Consider the following 25298-nt stretch of genomic DNA (forward strand, 5'->3'; position numbering starts at 1 on the left):
CAGATATAATGACTCTAATAGAAGAGATAGTGAGGAAGAACCTCAAACACATGGGCATAGGAGAAAATTTCCTGAGCAGAACACCAATGGCTTATGCTCTGAGATCAACAATAGACAAATGGGACCTCAGAAAATTCCAAAGTTTCTATAAGGCAAGGACACTGTCATTAGGACAAAATAGTAACCAACAGATTGGGAAATGATCTTTACAAATCCTATATCCCATAGAGGGCTTGTATATAATATATACAAAGTACATAAGAAGTTGGACTCTAAAAAAATCAAATAACCCTATTAAAATGGGATACAGAGCTAAACAAAGGATTGTCACCTAAGAAATACTGAATGGCTGTTAAGCACCTAAAGAAATCTTCAACATCCTTAATCATCAGGGTAATGCAAATCAAAACAACCTTGGGATCCTACCTCACACCTGTCTGAATGGCTAAGATCAAAAGCTTATTTGACAGCACATGCTGGTGAGGATGAGTAGAAATAGGAAAACTTCTCCATTTTTGATGGGATTGCAAGCTGATACAACTTGTCTGGAAATCACTCTGGCTATTTCTCAGAAAATTTGGCATAGTACTACCCAAGGACCTAGTTATACTACTCCTAGACATATACCCAAAGGATGCTTTAACATATAACAAGGACAGATGTTCCACTATGTTCATAACAGCCTTATTTATAGTAGCCAGAAGCTGGAAAGAACCCAGATGTCCTTCTACAGAGGAATGGATGCAGAAAATGTACGTTTACACAATTGAGTACTACTTAGCTTTTAAAATCAATGACTTATAAATTCTTCTGTAAATGGATGGAAGTAGGAAATATCATCCTGAGTGAGACAACCCAGTCACAAAAGGACCCACATGATATGTATTCACTAATAAATGGATATTAGTACAAAAACTCAGAATACCCAAGATACAATTCAAAGACCACTTGAAACAAGAGGAAGTAAGACCAAAGTGTAGATGCTTCAGTACTTCTTAGAAGGGAGAACAAAATATTCACAGGAGGTGATATGAGACAAAGTGTGGAGCAGAGACTGAAGAAAAGACCATTTAGAGACTGCCACATGTGGGGATTCGTCCCGCATGCAGTCATCAAACTCAGACAATAATGGAGATGACAAGAAGTTTGTTCTAACAGAAGCCTGATATAACTGACTTCTGAGAGTCTTTGCCATATTATGACAAATACAGAGGCAGGTGCTGGCAGCCAACCATTGGACTGAGAAGGGGGTGCCCAATGGAGGATTTAGAGAAAGGACAGAGGTATCTGAGGGGGTTTACAACCACATAGGAAAAACAACAAGTTCAATCAACCAGACTCACCAGAGCTCCGAGGGCACACATGGAGGGACCCATGGCTCCATCTGCATACGTAGCAGAGGATGTTTTGTTGGGCATCAATTGGAGAAGAGGTCCTTGGTCCTGTGGTGTCTCAATGCCCCAGTGTAGGGAAATACCAGGGCAGGTATGGGGGGAGTGAGTGGGTGAGTAGGTGGGGGAGCACCCTCATGGAGGCAGGGGGAGAGGGGATGGGATAGGGGGTTTCTGGAGGGAAAACCAGGATGGAGGATAACATTTGAAATGAAAATAAAGAAAATATCCAATAAAAAATGATAATAGAAACCATGACTTCATGAAATTCTTAGTCAAATGAATGGAACTAGAAAATATCATCCTTAGTGAGGTAACCCATTCACAAAAGAACACACATGGTATATACTGACTAATATGTGGATATTAACCCAAAACATCAGAATACCCAAGATACAATTCACAGATCATAAGAAGCTCAAGAAGAAGGAAGGCCAAAATGTGGATGCATCAGTCCTTCTTAGAAAGAGGAACAAAATACTCATGGGAGGAAATACAGGGACAATAGTAGAGCACAGACTCAAAGAAAGGCGATCCAGAGACTGCCCAACTGGGGATCCATCTCATATGCAGCCACCAAACCCAGTCACTATTGCTGATATCAAGAAGTGCTAGTTGACAGGAGACTGATCGGGATGTCTCTTAGTGATACAGATGAGGATGCTTACAGCTAACCATTAGACTGAGCACAGGGACCCCAATGCACTAGTTAAAGGAAGAACTGAAGGAGCTGAAGGGGTTTGCAACCCCTTAGAAAGAAAAACAATTATCAACTAACCAGAGTCTACCAGAGTTCCCAGTGACAAAACCACCAACCGAAGAGTACACCTGGAGGGACCCATGACTCTAGCAGCATATGTAGCAGAGGGTGGCATTGTCTGGCATCAATAGGAGAAGAAGTCTTTGGTCCTGTGAAAATTCATTTCATGTGTGTAGAGGAATGGCAGGGTGATAAGATGGGAGTGGGTGGGTGTGTGGTGGAAAGGGGAGCATCCTCATACAAGCAGGGGGTGAGGGTGGCAGAGTGGGGAACCAGGATAGGGGATAGCATTTGAAATGTAAATACATAAAATATAAAAAAAAAGATTCACCATCTCAATAATCCTGTAGCCTAACTAGGATCACACATGTTTCTTTTTATAATATCCAATCCCAGGAAGGCAGTTACAATTCTGTTTGTTTATATCAATTTAAAAGGCTTTGGTGTAAATATCAGGAAATTTGTCTGGTCCAAAAGTAAACTTTTCTTGAATGTTCAAAACAAAAGAATTCAAACACTTCTTTCCCCCACTTCACTAAATAGGAGTGAAAAGCACTTGATGCCTGTTGAAATAAGAGAATAATAAAAAAACAACGTGATGGGGGTGATGCCAGCATATGTATTATCCTTCAATGTTTTTTCTCCAGTTAAGTTGGCCAAGGGCCAACTAGATATAAGTGACTAACATGGAAAATGTGTCTATATGCTGGAGATTAACTTTCCAAAATGTTTCCTTTAATTAGTTTCAGCACATGGGCTCTTGAAGACTTAACAGGGTCAGTAGGACCAGCCACTTTAAATTGTCTAGTTAAAGAGACTATTGCTATTTAAACACAAAGGAAAAGGCTGACTTAATGTAAGCACTGTGGGATGAAGAACAAATACAGCATTGCAGTGAATTCCCAAGATCCATCTTCTAGCATGCTTCTGAAGAAAATTAATTAAGTGTTCTATACCTCAAACCTAATTTGCATTAAAATATAAAGCAGTGACTAAGAAACAGATTTTTTAAAATAATATTCTATTGGATTGCTTCAAACAATTTTCTGGCAAAGTTTGATGTAATTTTGAAAAAAAATATTCTGAACAATCTGTCTTTTTACCATACCAATATATATGAAACTCACTAAATATTCTTTAGTATCCATATATAAAATAACCAAATGTGAGGCAGACAATAGCTTTGCTGATGGAGAAGAATTTAGGCTAAACAGCAATGAAGAAACAAGGGAAATCAAACCCAAGAAAGCAGAAACATCTACTGGTATGTGTAATTCATTTTATTCAACACTATTACAAAGATCTTTTCATTTTTAGTTAAGTAAATGTAAAGGAAATTCAAGAAGCTACCTTCTGAATTAAAGAAAAGTATATGCACCCTGGGTAATCTGCATACATTCTTTTCTTTTTTCTTTTTCATTTTAAAATTATCTTTAATCCTGTTTCCACAGTCCAGCTTATTATCCTTATCCAGGTCTGTCCCCTGACCTTTCTTCATTCCATTTCTTCTCCCCCAAGAGTATGTCCCCATCCCCCACTCCCCATTCTGCCAGGCCTCCCTACTCCCTGGGGCCTCAAGATTCTCAAGGTTAGGCACATCTCCTTTCACTGAGGCATTTTTTTTTAATCTACAATAGTTTCTGCAGTGACAGAAAGCATCACAATAAAACAATCATCAAGCAAAATTCTATGCAAAACAACAGCCAAGTTTAGTCACAGACATATGGCATTTGTTCTGTCAGATCTTTTCACTCTAAAAAGGAACTGGAATTCTCCATCAGTTTATTGAATACCAAGAGAGCATGAAAACCTTAAGAATCTGTGAAAAAAAACAAATGCTTATGTAAGATAGGCACACTCTAACAAGAATAGAGGATACAGTTATGATTTACAAATATCTTCACAGACCTTTACATCTTAAGAAAGTGTCAGTTGTAGCCAGGTACAGCAAAACTACAAATATAATAGCTTGAGTCAAATTTATAAAAAGATAGCTACAGGTTTAAATAAACATGACTAGTCCATAATATTAATCTCACCATTGTTAAATAAATCTATGTATAATATCTTGAACTAAGAAATGAGAATGTGGTAATTTTGTCTTTAAGGGTACACCTATGAGGATTTAGGTTCATTATGCATAAATATAAGGGATTTATACACCGCACCCGTCAATCACTGGTTGTGTCTGTTCCCAGAACAATCATTCCTCCAGTAATTATATCCTGCTAAAGATTTGGACTGAATGCCACTCCAGAGTTTTTAGAAAATCCAAGTCTCTTGGGGGCAGAAATGGAGAGCATAAGCTTTAGAAGACCATAGTATTACCTTGAGATGATGGCACCCAGAGGACAGATTTGAGCCCCAGGGAGCCTTTGCAACACACATGTGGTATAGTAGTGTGGCTAGGTAGATATTAGTGGGATTAGAGGAAATTACAGCTGTGCCCTTTTCATAATGAAAAGTATGTAAAGCCAAGAACTGTAACTGCAGGACTCTAATTACTGACCTATTTCACAGCCCTAGATCATTAAGATAAATATCTAAACCTGAGGTTCCAAGTGTCCCACGGCTTATAAGATTACTATGTAACAGGAGGTGTTCTGATGATGAACAATGACATATCATTTCACCTTCCTCTAAGAGTCAATAAAAATGGGGCCTGTCAGTCATTAATAGGAACATGCCTCTCAGGAAATCTTAGTGTTTCAGAAACTTAAAAATATAGTATAAAGTCTGCTGAAAATGTAAATTGGTGCAGTGGTGATCTTGGCTTACTAAACTCTTGATTGTATTCTAAAATATACTCTCTGTCTTATCTGAATTAGCTTTGACAAAGATCACAAAGGCCCAGAACAAAGAGAAGAGTGAGAGTATAATAAAAGATATAACATATACATTAGAATGATGTCAAAATATTTGCAAAATTACTATGAGGCATAATTTCTATATCATGAGACATGATAAGTAAGTATGTACCAGTAATTTTAATATAAATCTATGCAGTAAACTAATACAGTGGCTATTTTCCTTTATCCTTGCTAGTTCCCCAATAATGATACAGAGAGACCAAGATTTATTTTCAACTTGAAGTATATTAATTAAGCATTATAATTCTAATCTAATTTGGCTACCTCTGAGCTGAAATCCTTGAAATATTTTATTTTCCTATCGGTCTGGCTCTCCAGGCGTCTGGTGTGTTATGCCCTGACGTCTCTCCAGACCCTCTTCCTCTTGGACTCCCCCTTACTTGTCACTCTCTCCCAGTCTCTAGCTAGTGGAAGTCCTGTCCTATTCTCTTTCTGACCAGCTAATGGATGATGAATTTTATTGACAAGGCAGAGAACAAATGATGCACATTGTTTACATGAACTTAAAACAAGAGTTATTTGGAAAAAAAGCAGTCCAATGAGATATCTGGAATGCAACAAGATAGGATGGCAGAGATATCAGTATTTGATAATTGCTTCACAATGCACAGAACTATTAGGTCTATATAAGTAGAACAAAGAATAAATTACCACAGCTATAGTGGAAATAAAATAGGTTTACTGAATAATAATGACTTGCTTACTACGTTTATCCAAATACCAAAGAGGAAGCATAGACTTCACATTGGAAGAAAATCATTATTGGGTCTTAAGTCATGTTTTCTAGGGATCATTGAGGTTCTTCCAAATCAACAAAGACAGCCACCAAACCAGACAGTATTGCTGATGCAAAGAAGAGCATGCTGAGAGGAGCCTGTCTCCTGGGAGGCTCTGCCAGAGTATGACAAATACAGAGGCAAATATTCACAGCCAAACATTGAACTGAGAATGGGTTCCGCATTGGAGGAGTTAGAGAAAGGATTGAAGGAGCTGAAGGGGTTTACAACCCCATAAGAACAACAATACCAACCAACCAGAGCTCCCAGGGACTAAACGACCATCCAAAGAGTGCACATTGACACACCCATGGCTCCAGCTGCATATGTAGAAGAGGATGGCTTTGTTGGGCACCAATGAGAGGAGAAGCCCTTGATCCTGCTAAGACTTGATGCTGCAGTGTAGGGGAATGTCAGGGCAGGGAGTGGGGAAGGGGTGGGTGGATGGGTGGGGGAATACCCTCATAGAAGAAGGGGGGGGATGTGATAGGGAGTTTATGGACAGTAAACTGGGAAAGGGGATAACATTTGAAATGTAGATAAAAATATCAAATAAAAATATTTTTAAAGACAAAAAATGAAATCATAAAAAATGGAAAAGAAAACTAGGTTTTAAAAAGTTGGATATACATTAATAAAATACTAATATACATGAAGTTATGCAATCAGAGGAGCCAGGAAAGTTTCCATTATCCACTTTTCAAGGAATTTTACAACAGAGAAAACTATATAGCAATAAAGAGGGATTTGGGAGGGACAAAATGTTAAATAAATGAAACATGTTTTCTTAGGAGATTAAAAAAAAAAAGAAACTTCAGGTTGTTATTGTGATCTCAGCTGAAAGGTGAGACCAAACACACAGCCAATTGTAAAGACAGACACGTAAAAGGTTTAATAAAATGTAAAGAACTTTTTCTTAGAATGTGGGCACAATTTAATATGAAAAGAAAGAGCTTAATTCAACTCTGATACATTGAAAGTTCACTTTAGTAATGGGGCTACTAAAGACTGGTTCTCAGGCACAAGGAATTTCTTTTCCACTGTAGCCATGACAATGTATTGGTATTTGCTGGCATTTTTCATGTTTTGAATCTCTTCATTTATTTGTTTTAGATCAGATATATAATATACCAAATCACATTATTTAAAAAAAGTCTAACTAAAGTGTCGGCTATGTGCTTCGTTGTTATATTCTCTGGTAGATTATTGTAATAATTTTTGTTAACATTTAAATATAATGGCCAGACACATTCAAATGTCCATCAGTTATAATGTCTATCAATAGCATGTGTTTTAACAAATGACAAGTCAGTTTGCAAAAACTTAAAAGATAAGCGTTTTATTAAGAATTATAAAACAATGACTTTATGAGATTCGTGGGCAAATGGTTGGAACTGAAAAATATCATCCTGAGTGAGCTAATCCAATCACAGAAAGACATACATGGTATGCACTCATTGATAAGTGGCTATTAGCCCAAATGCTTGAATTACCCTAGATGCCTAGAACAAATGAAACTCAAGACGGATGATCAAAATGTGAATGCTTCACTCCTTCTTTAAAAGGGGAACAAGAATACCCTTGGCAGGGAAGAGAGAGGCAAAGATTAAAACAGAGACTGAAGGAACACCCATTCAGAGCCTGCCCCACATGTGGCCCATACATATACAGCCATCCAATTAGACAAGATGGATGAAGCAAAGAAGTGCAGGCCGACAGGAGCCGGATGTAGATCGTTCCTGAGAGACACAGCCAGAATACAGCAAATACATAGGCGATTGCCATCAATAAACCACTGAACTGAGAATGGGACCCCGGTTGAAGGAATCTAAGAAAGGACTGAAAGAGCTTGAAGGGGCTCGAGACCCCAAAAGTACAACAATGCCAAGCAACCAGAGCTTCCAGGGGCTAATCCCCTACCTAAAGACTATACATGGACTGACCCTGGACTCTGACCTCATAGGTAGCAATGAATATCCTAGTAAGAGCAGCAGTGGAAGGGGAAGCCCTGGGTCCTGCTAAGACTGAACCCCAGTGAACTAGACTGTTGGGGGGAGGGCAGCAATGGGGGGAGGGTTGGGAAGGGGAGGGGGGAGGGGGATGTTTGCCCGGAAACCGGGAAAGGGAATAACACTCGAAATGTATATAAGAAATACTCAAGTTAATAAAAAAAAAAGAATTATGACTAGTAATTTAGGATGGTCTGTGATTTTCAAATCAACGTTTGAGGCATGTGGGGATAGAATTCTGCTTTTATTTCTCACTTTCTACCAAATACTGAATGAAATATTGAAAGCAAAGCAGATTGTGCTGTGGTACTCAGGGCATAAGTTCTTCTAAAATAAATGATAAATGGCTTTCAACCCAAAGTAGGTTATATATATATATATATATATATATATATATATATATATATATATATATATATATTCTTTCCTTCACAATTAACTGGATAACAATACATTTTTTTCTTCTAATATGTAACACTAAAAAACAAACTTCAAAAATATCAGTTGAATCTATTATATCGTAGTGGCCACTGAAAACTTTGTTACTATAATTTTTATGCATTAGATATTGCTTGAGGAGCATAAGAAATACTTCCTTCTTTAGTTTCAAATATCAGTAATTTGTTTTTTAATTTATACTTTATCATATTTTCTTTGTTATATTTGCTTATCAGGAGTACTTCATACATTCCTTTAAAATTATTAAATTGCAATTGTATAAGTAAATCCTACAAAGAACTATATTGCTAATGAAAATGGACAAAGAAACTAATTTACTAAATACAAAATTATATGTAAAAAGCTATAAAACTTGCAACAGTTAAAATAAAAATAAACTAACCAATAAAATAAAAATAAAAAATCTTTTCAACCTATAAAGTTTAATTACTTGAATGTATATTTCTAAGTAGTAAGATTGTGATCATTTATAACCAATCAATAATAGGTGAGATATCTAATTTGCTGTTTTGCCTAAGAAAAGAAAATACAATGTATTCAGTGCTGAGTTGTGTTAGATCACAGAGGATATCTTCTTGCAAGGATCAGTTACAACTTACATCCTTTTTGAAAACTCACCAAACTGTTCAGTCCAGAGACACCTCTCTTTTAAAATCAGAATCCCACACCAGATTGAAAAAATCTATAAGAGCTTTTATTTTGTTGTTTATAAGTAGCTATTGGATCTGCTATCTCACGTTCTTCTGTTGTGTGTGAACTGCTCATTAAAGACCAGATTGCCTCGAATTCAGGCAGGATATCACTCTACTGAACTCTATTATTCTAAAAAAGCTGATCTTCCTTATCTGCTGCTGGATAATTTTATCAATCATGTGGACCCCGAAATGCAGTATGCCAAGTAAAGCAAACGTGTCTGCTACCCACTTTCGGTTGTTGGTGCTCAGAATACATAGTTAAACAGACATATGCTGCATTCTGGAATGTGGGGGACCTGAAAGGTAACCTGGTTCTCAGTTGAGGTAAGGCTCAAAACCCCAGAGATCCTGAAGGGATAGTAGGGGTTTTGCCTGTTTCCAGGAGACCGGGCCCCTGTCACTAGCTGTAGCCTCCCATAGATTTGTGGCTAGATCAGTCACATAAGGGCAATGCCCCAACTGAGTCCCCCCTCCGCCGTAGACTCAAGACAGATCTCCATTTCAAGTGAGGTACCTAAAGGCCTGAAGGGCTTAGCAAAAAAGCTTTCCTTTCCAGACACTCCTATCTGCAAAATGTTTTTAACCTCAAGCCCACCCTGAGAAGTGGAGTATGGCTTTACTCAACCACTTTTGCCCATGACAATAAATGTCTTACAATCATGGACTGCCTCTTTTCTTAGGATCCACTATAGGGAGCCATGGAAAAGGCTGTTGCCTATAGAGCTGCTGTCTAATCTTCCGTAGAAGGCCTCTCTGTGGTCTTAGCCAGGACCATCACCACAGCAACCCCAAGCCAACCTTAGGCAAGTCACAGACTATTCCCATAGTACCAGCCAGAGCTCCCCACTTTCACACTCAGCCCTGGGCTAGATTCAGCCCGTGGACTCCCACTTCATTCTCAGCTCTTCTGCAGAGGACAGAAATATCTAGACAGACATACAGAATATAATTTACATTTCTTATGTTTGTTGGTATGTTTGGCTTCCTAATCTGATTTGTTCTAAATGCCTTTGTATTTTCTTTTGCTTTGTACCACATAAATTTTACTGTGAGTGATAGAAATGAACTCATAACTCAGAACATCAAGAACAGTAAGTTCAACTGGGAGATTAAGGTGTGAGTGTTCGCCTATTGCAACAAGTAAGGAACCTGAGGAAGGTAATTCTCAAAGCAATCCTTCTGGAAACAACAAAATAAGTGAGCACCCTTCATTACCATAGGAACTTGAATACAATCATGTAGAAAAATTCTATCTTTCCAGGTACAGGAAGATATTCTTGAACATGCTCCACTTTAAGTCACATATCACCTATTTTTAAATATATCGATGTGAAAAGCTCTAAGCATATGGTTTAGAATTATAGTGAGCTATGTTTACCCTAGGTTACCTAAATGACCATGTGTATGATTGATTGACATAGAGCTTTGAATTGTTCATTTGTAAACTTCTCTGGAGGGCTATTAAAACAAACAGAATATCCCAAAACAGTGATTAAAATGGGTGGAAACCTTGCCCCCCATGCTCCACTACACGCATGCCAAAGTATTGCTCCTTAATAACTTGCCTGAAGATTTTAAGTAGTCTTCGAATATATAGAGATAATTTCTATTTTATTAGGAGAGTTTAGTTTCTCACTTCAGTTGTAACATGCCTCTTTGATTTGAGTGTGTCTGAAGATTAATGTCTTCATTCTTTGCCTTAAAATGTTTGGAATACTGATATTCCAACTCTAGTTCTTCGTGTTTAGATTTTTGTTGTTTTATGTGTTGATTTTTTTGTTCTGCTTTGTTTTGTTTTGTTTGTTTGCATGTATGTCTGTCCATGACTTATGTGTTTGGTGTTAAGAAATGGGAGAATGGGGCCAGGAGTCTTCTGGAACCAGAGTTGCATATCGCTGTTAACTGCTATGTGGGTGCTGGGAATCGAACCTGGGTCATTTGGAAGAATAGCCAGTGCTCTAAAGCACTGAACAATCTCTCTGGACACAAACTTAGATTAATTTAATAATTTTTAACATCAAAATTAGTCATTTATTTGATTTTAATGTTTTAATTTCTTCTCATTGATTTAGTCTTTAGATATAGCAACTAAAGATCCAGAATGCTTAACCTTCTCTTTGAATATTTGAAACAGATTTATCTACCTGCGTGAGTAATCATTTTAGTTATAGAATGTGTCATTTGGCCTTTATCATCTGTCAACGTTTAAAGGTTATTAACTTTCTTTGGGCATCAATTTTTATTTTTATTACTTCTTTGAGACTGTAATATAATGGGTTTGATCCTGTTCATTCTCATGAGTCCAATTACTTTCGTCTCCACTAATGACCAAACATCATTGTATCCCTTTGATTTCTAACTCATAAAGTCAAGTGTGTGTGTGTGTGTGTGTGTGTGTGTGTGTGTGTGTGTGTGTCCTAACACAGTCCTGTGAGGGCTCCCTGGTTCTTGGTTCAGTCTCTGTAAGCCCCAGTGAGTCCAGTTATTTGCTTCTGTGTCCTTTTTGTGATATTATTGACAATATAATCCTATATTCCTTCCTCAGCTTCTTTCACAGGACTATCAAAGTTTTACCTAATATTTGGCTGTAGATCTTTGCATTGTTTCCCATCAGTTGCTGGATGAAGCCCCTCTAATGACAATTGGTTAGGTACCAATCCATGAGTACCACAGAATACCATTAGAAAACATTTCATTGACTTTTTCCCAGTCCTTTCTGATTCTATCTTGGGTCTATGGGCTATCCAGAATCTGGGTCTGGCATTCCACGCAGTGTCAGCAGTGGGATCTCCCTCATGGCATGGGTTTCAAGCTGGACCAGTCACTGGTTGGCCACCACCACAATTTCTGTGCCATTTTTACCACAGCACCTCTTGTAGGCAAGACAAATTGTAGGTCAAAGATTTTGTGTCTGGTTTGGTGTTTCAGTGCTTCCACTGGAAGTCTTGCCTGGCTCAAGATACCGAGTTCAGGTTCTTTATCCCCTATTGCTAAGTCTTAGCTAGTGTCACCCTCACAGTTTCTATGGAGTTTCCATTACACTAGGATTCTAGATAATTCCCGAGATGTCCCCAATTCTAGTTCTCTCTCTTAGTACTCTCTCCTTCCAGCCTCCCTACACCCGATCCCTTCTGTTCCCATCATCCACTTCCACCTGTGACATCCATTTTATTTTCCCTTCACAAGGAGATTCAAGCATCCTCTTTTAAGATCACAGATTATGATCATGGTCGTCCTTAACTTTACAGCCAACAGTCCCATACAATTGAGTACAGACCATGTTTGTCTTTCTCAACCCGGATTATCTCATTCAATGTTTAAATTTAGTTCAATCCTTTCATCTGCACAGTTCATTCTGTCATTGTTTTAGCAGCAAAATAATATTCCATTGTGTAGATGTACCACATTTTCTTTATCTGTGTAATTTTCAGTTTCTGACTATTACTAATAAAGCTGTTATAAACATATTCGAGCAAGTGTCCTTTGGGTATATACCCAAGAGTGGTATGGCTGTGCCTTAAAGTGGATAATTCCCAATTTCCTGAGAAATATGAATTTTCAAAGTGGCCATACAAGTTTGCATTCCTATCAGGAATGAAAGAGTGTTCACTTTGTTTAAAATCCTTGCCACCTTAAGCTGTCACTTGTGCTCTTGATCTTAACCATTCTCACAGGTATAAAATGGAATCTTAGAGTCGTATTGATTTGCAGTTTCCTGAAACCTAAGGATGTTTAAGTGTTTCTCAGTCATTTGAGATTTCCCAGTGAAGAATTCTGTTTCAATCTGTATGCTGTTTTTAATTAATTTGGTTTGTTGATGTCTAGTTCTTTATATGTTTTGGATATTAGCCCTTTGTCAGATAAGGAATAGGTGAAAGAATTTTCCCATTCTTTGGGCTACTGTTATGTCCTATTGACAGTTTCCATTATTTTACAGAAGCTTTTCATTTTTTTGAGCTTCCATTTATTAATTTTTTTCTCAGTACCTGCAGTATTAGTTCCATTCAGGAAATTGTGTACTATGTCAATGTGTAAAAGGCCATTCCCTACTTTCTCTTCTGAACCAGAACCAGGTTCAGTATATCTGGTTTTAAGTTGAAATCTTTGATCAATTTGGTCTTGAGTTTTGTGCAGGGTGATACATATGGATCTATTTGCATTCTATTACATGCAGGCATAAAGGTAAACCAACACCATTTTTTGAAGATGTTTTCTTCTTACCGTTGCCTATTTTGGCTTCTTTGTCGAAAATCAGGTATCCATTGGTATTTGGATTTACATCTTGGATTTCAATGCAATTCCCTTGATCCATCTATCTGTTTTTATGCCTTTATCATGCACTTTTTATTAATATAGCTCTCTAGTGGAGGTTAAAATCATCATGATGATACATCCAGATGTTCCTTTATTGAATAGGATTGTTTTAACTATTCCCTTTTTCTTGTTTTTCTATAGGAAGCTGAGTATTGTTCTTCCAAGTTCTGTAAAGAATTGCATTGGAATTTTTGTGGGAATTGACTCTGTACAGCTATTCAGTAGGATGGCCATTTTTACTATGTTAATCCTACCAACTCATGAGCATTAGAGATCTTTCCATTTTGTTATGTCTTTCAATTTCTTTCTTTAGGCATTTAAAATTTTTTTTCATGCAGGCCTGCCACATGCTTGATTATCATTCCTTTTACTCCAGCTATGTTTCCAATAGTGCCTGAATACCTCAAGGGTTGAAGCAGGCCCAGCCTCACATGTCTTTATGTCTTACTTGGCCTTTTCCATTGGTACATTTTAATATTTTTGTTTTGTATACTTTGTGTTTTGATTATAATGTGGTGGGGAGACTTGCTTTTCTGGTCCAATTTATTTGGTATTCTATAAGCTTTTTGTACCTTTATAGGCATCTCAATTACAAAAGTTTTCTTCTTCTTCTTCTTCTTCTTCTTCTTCTTCTTCTTCTTCTTCTTCTTCTTCTTCTTCTTCTTCTTCTTCTTCTTCTTCTTCTTCTTCTTCTCCTTCTCCTTCTCCTTCTCCTTCTCCTTCTCCTTCTCCTTCTCCTTCTTCCTCTTCTTTTTTTGTATTTGTATTATTCTTAGGTTTGGTCTTTACATAGTGTCCCAAATTTTCTGGATATTTTGTGTCAGAATTTTTTTTAGATTTAATGTTTTCTTCGACCACTTTGTTAGTTTTTTTTTCTATCATGTCTTCTATGCCTGAGATTCTGTCTTCTAGCTTTTATATTCTGTTGGTGATTCTTTTGTATATAGTTCCTGTTAGCTTATCTACACTTTCCATTTCCAGGATTCCCTGACTTTGTTTCCTTTTTGTTAGTTGGTTTGTTTGTTGTTTCATTACTTCTATCTCCATTTTCATGCCTTGAACAGTTTTATTCATTTCCTTCACATGTTTGTGTTTTCCTGGATTTCTTTAAGGAATTTGTTCTTTTCCTTTTAAAGGGCCTCTACTGTCTTTGTAAGATTGGATTTAAACTCATTTGCTCATGCTTTAGCTGTATTGGAATATTCAGGAATGGCTATAGTAGGCTGTCTGGGCTCTGCTAGTACCCTGGGTATTGTTTGCCGTGTTGTTGAATCAATCATCTACAATCATCTGGGTTTGGGGATATTATAGCTTTATGTGCCCACTTCTGAGTTTATCTTTGTTGAACTGATGCTTTTTGGATTTTTCCCCATTGCTTTATGACTCCAGTTTGGAGTCACTGACCTGAGTTGACTGTGGTTCGGATGACCAGCAGGTCTAATAGTGTCTCTCTTCTGAGGATTTAGAGAACCCCATGCCCTATTGGACTTTTGTGCTCATATAGCCACTGTGGTTTTAAGGTTCTGGGAACTGTTGTAGTTTCTGGCTTTGTAGGTACCGTTGGGGGGTGGTTCCTAGTAGCAGCATGGTCTTCTGTAAAGCAGGAGCCTTCTGCTGAAGTTGTAAACTGGGAAATAGAACCTAGGGGAGGAAGTGGTATTGGGGTAAATGGGCAGGCTCTTAAGAATTGTCAGAGAGTGGTGGTTCAGGAATGTTTGTAACTGCTGAAAGGGCTCTAAGGGTGTTAGGGGAGGTGTCTTACCTACGGTTCCCAGTACCAGTATGGCCTCTGGTAGAGCAGGATTAAGTGTTTTGCTTGACTTGATTTGGTTTTGTTTGGTTTGGTTTTGAAGTAAATGTGTTATTTGCTCTTTATAATTTCAGAAGTTGAAGCACCAGGTTGCTAGAGAACTGTCTTTGCCTTTTTCATTCCAGTTTTCCACAGTATCTTTCCTTTCTGTTCTACAACTCTCTTAACCACATGAACACCTTAAAACTGTGATGGTTTGAATGAGAAATGTCATTGATAGACTTTGGCTTATGATTGCTTAGTTTCCTCCTTTTGCTGGCTATCGCCATGACTTTCCACAATTATATTCTCTCATTGAATGGATTCTAAATTCTAGCTACTTCACTGGAGATTGTAGTTACAGAGTCCAAAGTATAAAGGTTTGCCAGTAATCATGTAACAGCAAATGACTACTTCCTTTCCCCTGTACAACCTTCAGAAAGCAAGAACTGGAAACTGGAAATACAATACACTACTCATCTGCTGCTTCACAGCAGTGTCTTTCACAATTAATGTTGGCCTTGTTCAATTATGATCAGTATTTTATTTATTTATTATGCCAATTGATTTAATAAACATTTTTGAGAGTCTGTGTCTAATTTGTAGATGTTGTGTATATAAGATAATAAGTTTCGTTGGTTATTTTTTATACTTTCCCTCTTTTCTTCCCCATTTTCCTGCCCCCGGGTTCCCTTATACCTCCCCAGTAGTCTCATTTCTGCTTCTACAGCAAATACGTTGTGTTTCTCTTCCTTGGTTCCTCAAGTACTCTTTATATTTCTCATGGTCTCCTTCTAGTTTCATGACTTTTACACCTGCATCAAAAACAATTAAACCCCATAGGAGAATTTACAGTGTTTGCCCTGTGAAATCTCATCTCATATACTTATTTCCAAATGTATTTAATATTATGACATTTTCAAAATTTTATTTTTCTTTCATGGATGAATAAAATCCACTGAATGAATGAACCATGTTTTCAGTATCCACTCATCCACTGATAGATATCTTCTCGTGTAAATTTCTTAAGCCAGCATCCAATACTTGTGACAACCCATTGCTCTTCTTAATTCTCATATTTGACTTTTAACTTCAATCATTTCCACAAATTGGGACATTTTCTTCATTCTTGTTCAGCTTAGTTTTTCATTGACAGTGAACTTTTCCATCATTTTCCCCTGTTACTAATTCATTTTATTGGTATGGCCTGACCCAGAAAAGTTTCTGTAACTGCAAAATGCCTTTAGATCACAGCCTATCCAGTCATTCCTTCGCTTCCCCTTGGCTTTGCTTGATTACTTGACTCTACTTTCTTGTCTTCTCACTTTAGAATTTTCAAAGCTTAATTTTAAACTTTGTAGTCTGTCTTCCTGAGCAATTCAGTCACATTCTTCCTAGTCTTTGTTCAAACACTTTTAGGTTAGCAATTCCATAGTTTCCTATTTCTGCCTAAATAAATTACCATAGGTTTGGAGACTTTAAAAGAGCATACATTTGTCATCCAAGTTTTCTACATGGCAGAAGTCTAGCTAAAAGTAGGCTTTGCCTCCTTGCTACATTGAGGTCACCAAATTGATCTGTCAACATGACTATTTCTTCAGAGAAGTTTAGAGGCCAGCTCCTGTCCATATTCCCTTGGTTAGTTGTCAGAATTCAGGTCTGTGATCTTTGAGCATAAAATTTCAATTCTTTGTTGGCTATTGGTCATTGTTTAGATATATGTACTGTTCCTTGGTCTTTGTCCTCCAGATTTAAAGCCTAAAAGAGTGGATTTCATAATTTAATGCTTTAAATGATCACAACACCTCCCTTCTCACAAGCCTTAGCCATTGTTCACATTTGCATTGCTGACTATTTCATCCTTCATTTTTGATGCTGTTGGCTTATGTAGTCACATTGAGCTAACATTTTAAGATATTATTCCTCTCCTAAAATCAAGTGATTAGGAAACTTCATTCTACCTTAAACATTTCTTTAAAACCATGGTATCAAGATTAGTGAGTAAGAAAAGAACAGGAATAGAGATATAAAAGTATAGAGAACCATTGCTATAATTTTGGTTGAAAAAAGGTATATATTTCTCTAACTCAATGTTCAACACCCGCCAAATATTTTGTTATTAATAGAGTATTTTGATTTACTACTCCCTTTTGAGTCAATAAATATAAATCGAACCAATTATCTTCCATATAATATTGGCCTTCTCTTGAATACTCATATAACTAAGAGAAAGCCTCTCAGGCAATTGCTCTACAATTCATAGTTTCATGTATTGGGTTTTTAATTTCCTTCACTTCGTAGTCTAATGCATTAGAACTAGCTGATTCACTTTTGTGTTAGCACTCAACTTAGCCTCATCTTCTCGCAAGGTATCCATTCTCCTATTCACAGTCCATTCCTAAATTAGATTTTTGTTTGTTTGTTTGTATTTTAGAAATGTTATCAAGTAGATTACCCTGTTATCATTTGCTGGGAGATGGAAGAAATATTATCATATAGTAACATTTTAACCCTTGAGAAATTTTCACAACATTGATTTTATGGCCAAAATGTTTGCATGTTAAAAATTACATGCTCTCACACTTCATAACTATTTCTTTTTGAAAACACAATCCATTGCATTTCCACTCACCTATGAACTTCTCATGCTGTATTCGACCAGAATTTCCATTTTCTATTGAGGAAGTAAAAAGCATACTAATCTTCCTCTTTTAACAAGCTCAGAGGATAATAAAGACTTGGTCTTCTCATAAGTTATCCTAAATATTGGTGACTACTCCATTGTTGAAAATACACATGCAGTTTAATTTATAACTGCTGACTTAGAGGTAGTGATAAAACAATGAAAGCCACTGGTCTTGATTGAACTGTAAGAAATAAAGAAGATAAATGGTGCAGCATAACCTTAAATCTCGACAAGTAAAACAGTTAACACTCGGCTTTTTAGGATATTACTGGAAAACATGGGTTTAACTTGCTGTGTTATGAGAAGAAACTGCTGAATTACTAAAAGGGATACATGATTGAGGAGCAAAGCTTGTGAGGATGCGATGGAACCTGACTGCATAGTCCCCAAAATGTGATTTGTTGTAGAAGTTGAAGCACTGATGTGAAAAGGTGATGAAGAGGAGGAAGCCATTGATTCTGACAGTGTGTTATTAAAGGTATTAGTTTAGAACTCGTACGCGGGTCTTTACTTCCAACACAGCGCCCCCAGAATGTTTGACTGAAGCTGTGGCATTAACTTGTGGCTGGTTCATATTCTAACTTGATTTTATTGGTTCACTATGATAAATATTCCTCACTTAGGAAGAAAAGGATAACAAAAGGCATTTCCATGTGAAGCTAAAAGCAAACCAAGGTAAAATAGAGAAATATAAAAGAGTCTAATAACGACAGTTATTGGAATTGAACTTATTCGAGGGACAGTTTACTAATTTGAAATGATCGGACATGCTGTACACACAATATTTTCTAGAGATATCCATAACAAAATGATGAAAGTGAAATACCAGGCTACCAGGAAAGATAATAGTGAACGTAATAAGTATAGTCACAGAGTATTGTGTATATTTAAGCAATGGAAAGAGAGTACTGCTGAAGTAGAAAATAAGTGCTGAAAGCGAGTGAATCTTTTGATTTTTCTTTGGAATGTTTTAGACATATAAAGTGGATAAACATATTATGTTTTGTTTCTCATATTTCATTTTTTGTTCATTTAAATTGCATTTTTGTTTCAAAATTTTTAATGCTAATAGTCATAAATAAAGCAGAAAACCTGAACGATTGCAATTAAGTATATATCATCACCCAGCTGAGAATCCTCTGAATATATATGTGTGTATATTATATATGTATAGGTTGTATGTCATGGAATGCCTGTGGACATTAGCAAACAACCTGCTGTTTGTCTCCTTCCACCATGTGGTTCCAGGGATCTCAGGTTGGCAGACTTGGCAGCACACATCCTTCCCTGCTGAGCCAGCTTACCGGGCCTGTATAAAAACAAACCATAACAAAACAAAACAACCTTTCTCAAATTGACTGAGCTCAATCAGTTACTATCACTCTATTACAGTGAAACATTGAAGAAGAAGCGAATAGTTGAGGCTGTAAAGGCAGCTTGTATAAAGATATACTTTTCCAAGAAAGTTTCCAAATTATTATTAGATAACAGGCAATTCGTTGAGAAATATAATCTTATTTATGTAAAAAAAACCAATTTGTCGCAAATTAAAGTTGCTTAGTCATAGAGACTCAGGCAAACACAGTGGAGAATCTCACTATTATATCTGGTTTTCTTGGTTTTATTTTGTATCAAACTCCTGCATAATGTAATTATTTAGAATAATTAATACTATAGTCATAGACCATATGAGTTACATATATGTCACAGATGGGTTTGTTACACCTTGCTTCTTAGTAACTGAGTTACAGATTTACACAGTGAGTAACTGTGTGGATGGAGAGGCTGGGAAAATCAAAAGTTTATTGTTCGTATGAAGGACAACTGATTTGAAGCTAGAGAACATGCATTAACTTTTAGTGGACCTTACATTCCCTACAGCCTGGTAAACCTATGACAATATGCTTTTTTTTCTTTTTTGAAAGTACAATACAATTACATCATTCATCATTTCCTTTTTCTGTTTTGTCCCTTCAACCCCTCCCATATACCTCTTCTCTTTGTTTTATTTTAAATGTGTGGCCTCTTTTAAAACATGCAGTTTCAACTCAAACATAAAGGCATCAAGAGAAAAGTGCATTAAACTAGTTATTGTGAACCATGCTGCCTGATAAGTCACCTTTTCTACTTTGAATTTTGAAGGTCCTTAGAAAATTCTCTATAGTTTTCTTTAAAAGAGTCATACTACACACACAGACACACACACACACACACACACACACACACACACACACACACACACACACACACACACAGTATAGATGTAAAGAATTTAGTTTTTGTTTTAACTTGCTATTGCAGAAAAGCAGAGCCAGAAATTGAAAAGCAGATCTTCTAGTAAGGTAACTTCTACAAAGAAAAATATCAGGGAGTCTTTTAATGGAACAGATAATTATTTTTCTACATACCTACTGAAGGGTTCTCTACATCTCTGTCTATAATACAACACAATCACCAAACTGTAATTACACTGATTTTGTCCTTTGTTTGAAAATTCAGAGTCAAGCCTATGCTTTCCGAAAAGCAGGCAACTGCGAGCATATTAATGCATCAAAAATATTTCTGTGTTTAATATTCAGATTACAAATTAATGTTGGCTTAACTTCACTTTTAAGATTATTAAGTGGTAAAATTTTAAAAAGATGATTTAGGTATCTTCAAAAAGAATATGTGATTTCTTTCTTTATGCACGGTATCACCTACATTACTATCATTCTTTAGAATACATTAATACATATTCCAAGTTTTATAGAAAAACTCATTTAAGGCAACATTGAATTTAACTTCAGAACTTTTGATAAGATTCCTAGTTAATATTTGAATCACCTTGAAACTCTTAGAGTTTTAGAGTTTTTGACATAGATCTTAACATGGCGCTCAGGCTGGCCTCCAACTGCAGTTCCTCTTGCCTTAGCCTCTGAATGCTGGTGTTAACAGATACTGCTATCATATTGGAGTCTCTCCTTTGTTGTTTTCATAAATGTTGACTCTACTATTAAATAGGTGAATGTATTATAAAATAGAAACACCACTTTTATTATGTTTATGGCTGAGTTTAAGTTGTAATGTTCAATAAATTCACCAAGACCCATTATTTTTGACCATTCAAATTCCAAGATGAACTTATAATTAGAGGTGATTTGTCTATATCTCATAGGAATAGTAGAGGTTGCAAATAAAGATGGGATCACATAAGAGAATCTGCATATTATTCTTGTTTACTTGAAGATTAGAGGGAGAGAGAGAGAGAGAGAGAGAGAGAGAGAGAGAGAGAGAGAGAGAGATGAATTCCCTAATGATTGTCCAACTGCCAACATAGACCTGAGAAGTTAGCTTTTGATTGTTGAACTGACAGCATGATGGATCTCAGTGTGAAATGTCAGTCACACCTCATTACTTTATCTTCTTCTTTTGTCCAGCCGTTTGAAGGCAATCTTTCCTCTGGATGCATCCACTGTTTTGACAACTTCATTCATGCCAGGTTTGAGGACCACTCATCTGTCTTTTCCTCATAAAGCACTTGGTAAATTACTGTCTTGGAATGTCAAAACACAGTGTATTTTACTCAAATACTTTAGAAAGCATATATTAAACCTTCTCCTTTCCCTCTCCCAACTCTGTCTCTGTCTCTGTGTGTCTGTCTGCCTCTCTCTCTCTCTCTCTCTCTCTCTCTCTCTCTCTCTCTGTGTGTGTGTGTTTGTGTGTGTGTGCATGTGTGTCTGTCTGCCTCTTTTCCCTCTTCTCATCCATTCTTTCGACTCTTTCTTCCTCCATCTCTTACAGATACATACAGAACGATAGGCATATAAGATACAAAGAAGGTAATAAACTTACTTTTCACCTCCCAATTCTTCTCTCTCTCTCTCTCTCTCTCTCTCTCTCTCTCTCTCTCTCCCCCTCATCCATTATTTCTGTTCTTTCTTTCTCTCCCTCTTTTACAGATACACACAGAGCTATAGGCACATAATATACAATCATTTAAAGGTCAAAATTCAAATTAAAATATTTCCCCGTAATAGCCTTGATAACATATGCTTGCTTCATTCTACAGTACTGGAAAAGGGGGGGTGTAGGAAGTAGAGCTTTGACTGAATGCATTCTTTTAATATTGAGCAATATCCTGCAACTGAGCATCTTAAAAGAATCTTAAAGCCCACTATGTCTGCCATGCATCTTCATCAGCGATATGTCTCATTGGCTGCCTGAAGACTTCCAGGCTTTAAACACTTTTTGTTAGCAGAAGCAAAAGACAGTGAAACAAACATGTATAATCTTTGACCACAATGTCCTTCATTTGTTTATATGAATTTTAAAAGCTATGAAGATAGGAAGAAAATCCAATAAAAGGACCTCAAAAGTGCCTTAACCTGGTAGTGATTACTTTGCTTATTGTAATAATAATATAAGCTGCACTTGCTTAAACATTCGTTATTCACTTGTGTGTCTTATCTGAACTTACTACCATTTGAAAGCCTGAGCTTCTGAGACTCATAGGCATGCACAGGCCCTCATAAAACTCTCTTAGCCAGACATCATAATTTTAGCCTTTTTTTCAAAACGTGTATGGAATATTTTCCTGTATTTTATTAATACATAAGCTTATAAAACAGATAAATGGCTTTATTTAAAATATAAGTACAGAGTTTGAAAATACTAAGAAAATACTTTTCAAAAGTGAAGTTTCTGTGCTGAAACCCATGCACTCCTATCTTTTCTAGCAAATATAGGATTTTAAGAGAGAATCAATGAGGAAACCAACAGGGAAGAATAAAAATTTTTCATGGTAAAATGATTAGAAGATATATCAATTCAAGTATTAAGATTTTGATTTTGGAGAACTTTCAAAAAGATAATGTTTCTACATGGAATAAGTTACAAATATGTGTTCTATGAGAAGAAAATGAAAATGTATTCATATATACCATTATTGCATCCCCTTGATTTTGAGCAACATATAAACGATCATTTCTCCCATGTGATACTGGGAGCTAGTCGTTTAAATGGGTTATTTATAAAAAAAAGTATATCAATCATTCTGCTTAATACAAAATTCTTTTCAAGGTACAGATTATGTGCTTCATGATTTTATTCTATATGGTAATGAGTGATGGTTTACCATGAGCATTCTCACATAAGTGTCAGACGTATAAATACATTTTTAGAGAACATGTGGTGTGCTTATGCACCATTAGAATTTTTAACTTCATACTGCTAATTAATCCATCAGCTTTTCTGTGTTATAATTGTGGGTGTTTAGGTGGATGTATATTCAGTGTGTATGCATTCATGTTATTATGTAAGTACACATAACTTTGCTAATGTGTGTGCATCAGTGGGAACATAATGTAATACCTGGTACCTTCCTCACTGGCTTCTCCAGCTTATGTTTTTGAGACAAAGTCTCTCAGTAAATGTTGTATTTACTGGTTAGGCTAAACTAGCAGCACGGCAAGTCTGCATGATCTATTTTAGAGGTACCACTGACCCTCACATCGGTGTGCAAGCGTGCACTACCATCATGAACTCTTATGTGTGTCACAGGGTTTTGAACTTAGGTCCCCATGCTTGTGCATCATAAACACTGAGCCCTTTCCCTAGGTCTGTGAATGATAACTTTACATTAGCCCAAATCATGCTAGAAATAGCAGTTTTCGCCCCTATTTTTGAGTCTAACATGCTTTTTAATTTTTAATTTTGTTCTTCACTCTGCAGCATCCGGATGTGTCTTCAGGCCTGATGGCAGCATGAAGCTGGATACCAGCCTCTGCTCCGGGCTCAGCAGTGTCATGTTCTGCTTCAGGGCCTGAGAGAGAAGTGTTCTGGACAAATGTCTCTGTAGTGCCTTTTCCAAGCCACGCATGAGGACACCCAAAGCTGCTCCTCTCAGGGGACACTTGAAACAGTGGCGTGATGACATCCATTTATCATCAGGGATGGATAGACCCTCAGGTGTAGTAGTTGTCTGCCTTTAGAAGGCAAAGGATGTTTTCAGACATTTGCTTCAATTGTAAAACCTGAGCCTCCTTATTGATGATGATGCATATTTTCACTTCATCATTTAAGGTATCTGAAGCATGTTTAAGTTAGTAAGTTACAAAGTGAGACGCTAAATATACTACTGTAGACAGTGCATAAAAATACCTAGACTGCCGCCTCTGGTACCAATGAGTTATAGAAACACTGAATTTCAGGGATGCTCACTTTCAGTGATTCCTATTGAGATCTATTTATTTGCTAAGTTGATAAAAAAAATTCTGATATATTTGTCCTAATTTTTGAATACAAAGAGATTTTTATTCCCTTTAATAAAATTAATTAGGCAATGAATGCTCGCATAAATATTCTTGTGTCAAGACTAAATAAAACTGCTCAGAATTTCCTTGAGGCAGGCTTTAAATTTTGCATGTACATAAGCATTGTTTAATAATGTAGAGGGTAAGGTGTTTATAGTCAAAGTGGTGTTGGGAGATATCATTACAGGTAATGGAAGTGGTTTTACGGCACAGATAATCAATTATGCATCAGCTAACCACTAATAGGCTTTAATGCCATCCTTGTATTATGATGAATCTGGTAATTAGTAAAAATGGGGTCTAAGTTAACTGCTAGCCATTTGGAAGGATGTCTGTGTCCCTAGCTTAGTCTGCTCCATCCCCAAGGTCCTGAGTTAGGCATGGAGTCACCGCTACACCTTAAAAGGGACATTAAGAGATATTTGGAGAAACTGATCGTCATGGGGCTGTGGAAGGAGCCGCAGTCATCTAGCATGTGATATATTGGATAACAACATCATAAAACTCTGACAATCACTGTAGTAGTAGAGAAGGAAAGGTATCTTTAACTTATTAAGAAACTTTTGTGAATCTATATTTCACATCTGAAAATTAAAACTAAACTTTGCAATAATGCAATAATAACACATTTTTTTTTGCTGCTCTCTGACATTTAATGTAGCAAGCTTACCTCAGGACTTCAGCACTTAATCTTCTACTTGCTTGAAAGCAGCTCACACAGAGATTGTTAGAGTCACCGTTCTCAATTTCTGCACATTTAAGAAGAAGCATACATATAGATGCAGACCTAGTCATACGTGTAGCTGATTAAAAATTCTGACCTACTCAATAATACTCCATATTGTCCTTTCCTAGTTTTTTTTACCATAGAACTTATGAACATATGACACACCATGTATACATATACACACATTCATACTTGTATATGCATGCATGTTTGTATGCATGCACATTTTTTGTCTTTATATATAATATATTGAACACATTAATTTATTATATAATAAATATTTGCATATATGTGTATATAACCCTTATTTCTTTGTGGTTTTATTGTGTCATATTAATAACAGAAAGGGGTACCTTATCACATGACGATGAAGAAGGTTAAATTTTGTTAAATGAAAGTATCATTGATCCTCCCCTGTCAGATGAGAGTCATTAGGGATAGTACTAGAAAAAAAGTGAAGCATTCCTTCTCCCATGGAGATTATATTTAATGTATTCTAACAAAATAATTACAATATGAATATCATTTC

This window comes from Rattus norvegicus, chromosome 6 (genome assembly GCF_021556685.1).
Source record: "Rattus norvegicus strain SHRSP/BbbUtx chromosome 6, alternate assembly SHRSP_T2T, whole genome shotgun sequence".
NCBI lineage: Eukaryota > Metazoa > Chordata > Mammalia > Rodentia > Muridae > Rattus > Rattus norvegicus.